The sequence below is a fragment of the Muscardinus avellanarius genome, assembly GCF_963383645.1.
Source record: "Muscardinus avellanarius genome assembly, chromosome: 21".
Taxonomy (NCBI): domain Eukaryota; kingdom Metazoa; phylum Chordata; class Mammalia; order Rodentia; family Gliridae; genus Muscardinus; species Muscardinus avellanarius.
The window spans coordinates 16327834-16334059 of NC_137807.1; positions in this window are offsets into that span (position 1 = coordinate 16327834).

Sequence of the window (6226 nt, forward strand, 5' to 3'; positions counted from 1 at the left end):
TATAAAAATAGGTCTGGGAGTGTAGCCTAGAGGTAGAAGGGTTTCCAGGAACCCCAGTACCACCACCACCAAAAAAAAAAAAAAAAAAAAGAATAAAAAATAGGACTGGATCCTATTATAGTATATTATAGTATATATTGTATTATACTATATTATAGTAGCTCAGAGCTAGAATGCCCTACGTTCAACCCCTAGTACTGCAAAAGTAAATAAAAACAAATTCAAGGCTCAAGCTATAGCTGAGCTGTTGGAAGCTTTAGCTTCTGATCCAGATGACACAACAGTACTGATAAAGGAGGAGGCCTGCTGCAGGAGGAGCTCTGCACATACATGCTGTGTACACAGTGTTTTTGTTTTGTTTTGTTTTGTTTTGTTTTGTTTGTGTGTGTGGTATCAGGGATAGAACCCAGGGGCATTCTACCTCTGAGCTACAACCCAGCCCTAATTTTATTATTTATTCTGAAACAGGGTCTCACTGAGTTGCGAGGCCTGGCTAAGTCGCTGAGGCTGGCTGCGAACCGCCATCCTCCCATGCAGCCTCCCCAGTACTGGGGATTCAAGCGTGCGCCACCATGCCTGGCGTATGCGCACGTTAATAGCTCGCCGTTGATTGGAGAAGGTTCTCCTACTGTATCCAGGGACGCTGAGACTCAGCAGAGCAGGCCCTGGCTGATGGCAGAGTCACCAAGGCCTGGGATGCTTTCTCCTCCTGTATCTGACTACTTGTGAAGGTGACAGGTTAGGCCACTCAGCGCTGGAGGGGTGAGATCCTAGAAACTGGAACTGCTGAACTGCTGGCTTGGTGGCAGATGCCTGGCTGCAACTGGGCAGAATTTCTATTTCTAATGTCAGGATAATAGGAAGCTGCTGCCAATGTGCATGAAACTCAGGGCGGCTGACTTCCAGCTGAGCCGCTAAGTGTAGGAGGAAGCCCCAGGTGGAGACTCCCTGGCACTCGGTGTTTGAAGCTGGTACTTAACCTCCTATTACTGAACCAAGGGTTTGCCATTCTGGAGCCAACGTGACTCCACTTAGGACACCCTCTGGAACAGCTCATTTCTGTTGACTGGGCTTCGCAGCAGGTGAGAAGGCAATCAGACCGGCGGCTGGGCCTCAGCCTGACGAGATGTTGATCTCCCCTGCCCTTGCATTTCCTTCCAGACACGGTCTATGATCTTGTTTGGGACTTTTATTCTCTCTCTCTCTTCATTTCACTGACCATAATGGGATAACAGAGTGTACTGTTAAAATGTATGATGCATATATATGAAAAATATAATATTTATTAGTATTTCCTGACATACAAATTATTTAAAAGATCTCTCTCTCTCTCTCTCTCTCTCTCTCTCTCTCTCTCTCTCTCGTGGGTCTGGGGATGGAACCCAGGGGCATTTGACCGCCAAGCAACATCCCCTGCCCTATTTTTATTATTTATTTTGAAACTGGGTCTCACTGAGTCACAAAGGGCCTAAGTAGCTGAGGCTGTCCGTGAACAGCTATCCTCTAGAGTCTCAGCCTCCTGAATGCTGGGATTACAAGCGTGCACCACCACGCCTGGCTAATGACATCTCTTTTAAGAAGAAATGAAGCTAGGCATGGTCATATACACCTATAATCCCAGTACTTGGGAGGCTGAAACAGAAGTATCGCAAGTTTGTGGCCAGCCTCTGCAATTTAGCAAGTCCCTATTTCAAGATTAAAAAGAAGAGATGGGAGTGCAGTTCAGCGTTTGATTTGAGGGTCCCAGTACAGAGAGAGAGAGAGAGAGAGAGAAGAGAGAAAACCAGTTGCAGTCGCATGATAGAACAGAATGGGAGAGAGAGCCAGATGGAAAGTTAAAGGGAAAAGCAGCCGCTCCCTGGCACACAAGGGGCTCAGGTGACTCAAAGAATGAGCAGCCGTAGGAGAGCAAATGGAGGACTGTGAAGGAGAACAAACAGAGATACTGTCCCAACCATCTTGTTCTTCCACCCGGACACATTTAATAGATGGACATCTAATTTGCATATTGTTTATGTAAACACAAAATGTTAACCACAACTCTGCATGATAAATCTGAAGCAGTTCAGGCCACACAGCTTCATCAGGCTGGCGCACCTGAAATGTGTATGCAGATGAGTGTTTTTACATCCTGAAGACACAGCAAAGATTAGGGCACAGTGTTGCATTTCTAGGAGCCCAAGAGCCCGTGCTATGTGGCTGTCTAGCGTCTGGCCAAGGTCGGTCACTCCAGCTTCAAACCTAGGACTTACTTTTTCTCTTCCTTTTCCCTGATAGCTTAGAACTTCTGGATCCAACCTTGACCTCCCTCTTCACTGCAAATGTCCTTACAGCTCCGAAGTCCAGATTTGAGGCCTGGTTTCTTACCTCTATTTTGGGACCCATTTCCCACCCCCAGTTCACATATTCTCAATATGCTCGTGAATTCTGTGTGTGTGTGGTCTGGGGATTAAACCCAGGGTGTTCTACTTTTGAGCTACACAGCCTCACTAAATTGCTGAGGATGGCTTTGAACCTGCAATCCTCCTGTCTCAGCCTCCCAAGTACTGGGATTACAAAAGTGTGCCACCACCATGCCCAGCCCCTTATTTTATTATTTATTTATTTATTTAGTGGGATTGAACTCAGGGGCATTCTACCTCCAAGCTACACCCTATCCTATTTTTATTCATTTTATTGTTGTTATTATTATTATTTTTATTTTTTATTTATTTATTTTTTTTGTACTGGGGTTCCTGAAAGCCATTCTACCTCCAGGCTACACTCCTAGACCTATTTTTTAATATTTTTTATTTGGAAACAGGATCTCTTAAGCCAGCAAGGCTGGCTCCAAACCAACATGATCCTCCTGTCTCTGCCTCCCAAGAGCGGGGACTACAAGCGTGTGCCACCATGCCCGGCTTTATTCTTTATTTTGAAACCGGGTCTCACTAAGTTGTGAGGGCCTCACTCAGTAGCTGAGGCTGGCAGAGAACCTTTGATCCTCCTGTTTCAGCCTCGTGAGTACTGGGATTACAAGTGTGCACCACCATGCCTGGCCCTATTTTATGTTTTAATTTTTTATTTTTTGTGGTACAGGGGATGGAACCCAGGAGCTTTCTACCTCTGGCTTACACTCCCAGATTTTTTTTTTTTTAATATTTTATTTGGAAACAAGGTCTGACTGGCTTTGAAACTGCACAATCCTCCTGTCTCAGCCTCCCAAGTGCTGGGATTACAAGTGTGTGCCCTATTATTTATTTATTTATTTATTTATTTATTTATTTATTTATTTTGCGGGTCTGGGGATGGAACCCAGGGGCATTTGACCTCCAAGCTACACCCCTGCCCTGTTTTTTATTCTTTATTTTGAAACAAGGCCTCACAAAGTTACAGAGACCCCGTTTCAAAATAAAGAACAAAATAGGCTGAGGGTGTGGCCCAGTGTGGGGCACTCGCTTGTAATCCCCGTGCAAGGGAGGCTGAGACAGGAGGATCGCGCAGGTTCGAAACCAGCCTCAGCTACTTAGTGAGGCTCTCAGCAACTTAGTGAGACCCTGTTTCCAAATAAAATATAAAATGGGTCTGGGAGTATAGCCCGGAGGTAGAAATCCTCTGGGTTCCACCCCCAGTACCACAAAATAAATAAATAAATAAATAAATACATGAATAAATAAATAAATAAATAAATAGGGCTGAGGGTGTACCTCAGAGGTGAATGCCTCTGGGTTCAATCCTCAGTACTACACACACACACACACACACACACACACCAGGGGTATATCTCTGGTATAAATATGATTTCTTTGGGGAAGGTAGTGAACCTATTAGAACATGTTTTTGAAGTACTGAGAAACAAGCCTTTATTCCTGAAGAAAATCAAATCATGCTGATGAATTAGTTACAGAGGAGAAAGAACAGAGATGACTAAGCTGGGAAAACATCACTTCCTGGCCTGTCTTAAACCTGATAAGACACACAGCACAAACTATAGTTTTGCTGCATATCAAACTATAAGTGAAGAAAGATATCAGGTTTTTTTGTCTGCTTTTGAGATGGGATCTTCATATGTTGCCTAGAAGGTTGGTGTTCGACTTGTTGCAAAAAAGTGATCCCCTGGACTCAGCCTCCCAAGTAGCTTGGAACACAGGAGTGTGCCACAGTGCCCTTTATGGAAGCAGTGTTTGGAGTTCTTGTACTAGGGATTGCATTAGTGTAAGAACAGGGGCATTCTATCTCTGAGCTACACCCCCAGCTTTATCTTATTTATTTATTTTTATTTTTAATATTTTTTTTGGTGATACTGGGGTTCCTGGAAACCCTTCTATCTCCGGGCTACACTCCCAGACCTATTTTTACATTTTTATTTGGAAACAGGGTCTCCTAAGCCAGCGCGCGTGGCTGGCTTCGAACCTGTGCGATCCTCCTGTCTCTGCCTCCCAAGTGCGGGGATTACAAGCGTGCGCCACCACGCCCGGCTAATTTTTTTTTTTTTTTTTTTAAACAGGGTCTCTTAAGCCAGCGCGGCTGGCTTCAAACCTGTGTGATCCTCCTGTCTCCACCTCCCAAGTGTGGGGATTACAAGTGTGCACCACCACGCCCGGCTTATTTTTACTTTTTTTATTTTCTTATTTTGAAACAGGATCTCGCTAAATTGCTGAGACTGGCCCTGAACCTTCAATACTCTTATTTTAGCCTTTTAATTTTATTTTATTTTATTTATTTTTTTTTTTTTTTTGGTGGTACTGGAGGTAGACCCCAGAGGCTTTCTACCTCCGGGCTATCCTCCCAGACCCATTTTATATTTTATTTGGAAACAGGGTCTCTTAAGCCAGCAAGGCTAGCTTCAAACCTGAGCGATCCTCCTGTCTCCGCCTCCCAAGCACGCCACCACGCCCGGCTTTATTCCTTATTTTTTATTTATTTATTTATTTATTTATTTATTTATTTATTTTTTGGTGGTACTGGGGTTCCTGGAAGCCCTTCTACCTCCGGGCTACACTCCCAGACCTCTTTTTACATTTTTATTTGGAAACAGGGTCTCCTAAGCCAGCGCTCGCAGCTGGCTTTGAACCTGCGCGATCCTCCTGTCTCTGCCTCCCAAGCGCGGGGATTACAAGCGTGCGCTACCACGCCCGGCTTTATTCCTTATTTGAAACAGGGTCTCACTAAATTGTGGAGGGCCTCACTAAGTAGCTGAGGCTGGCCATGAACCTGTGATCCTCCTATCTCAGCCTCCCAAGTACTGGGATTACAAGCGTGTGCCACCACATCAGGCCTTGATGAAGCTCTTAAAACTTGTTCCTGCCGGGCATGGTGGCTCACACACACTTCTAATACCAGTACTCAGAGGTATAATGCCCCTAGGTTCAATCCCCAGTACCACACAAACACACAAAAAGAAAACTTGTTCAGTGAAGTTTTTTCCTCCCCTTTTTCTCCTCCCTAAATTACTGCCTGCAAGATGAAAACAAGAGTCTCCCATTTCTATTTTGAGATTTGCCTGAGTCACAAGGTAGTCTTGGCCAACCACTCCGCTCTCAGTTTACTGAGGCTGCCTGGGAATTTCAAACTGTCAGCCAAACAGGAAGAGAGCCTTTTCATCTAACTCCAAAAAGCCTGCATCATATGGATGTGGTGAGGTTTAGCGATAGATATAAACCACTGCAAATGGATTTCCCACAGGGCGTGCGAGTCAAAAACAAACGTTTCATTTAATTTCCTCTCTATGAATTCAGGGCTGGAAGAAAGGGCAGACTATTACAATATAGCTGAGAAAACTTTCCAATATTTACATAATACGTATTTTCAACTAACTCCTTCTGTGTTCCTACTATATATGGACATCCTAAACCTCAAATGTAAGCAAAGAAATACGACTGATCCAACCCTGGCAAAATTATAGTTAAAATAAAAAAGTGTTAGTGTTCATAAGCATGTATATCCCCAAAGATGGGTATAAATAATCATCGTCCCCCTGTACTCTACTGAGTTCCCTATGTTCTTGAAATCTTCCTGTCTGCAGCTAGTACTCCCTCCCTACCTCCCCATCCCCCATCACGATGCCTCTTGACAAAATTCTTTCTGTACTCACACGAATGCAAACAGAAGAGATGAAAACCTCTGGTGGGGATGCAACCATGCAGGTCTCCAAACTGATCCGCTCCTAAGCATAACCTGAACCTTCCTGCCTCTCTTCACTTGGCTGAGTTCCCGTCTTGGCTCAGGGTTAGTGATCTTGTCTGGC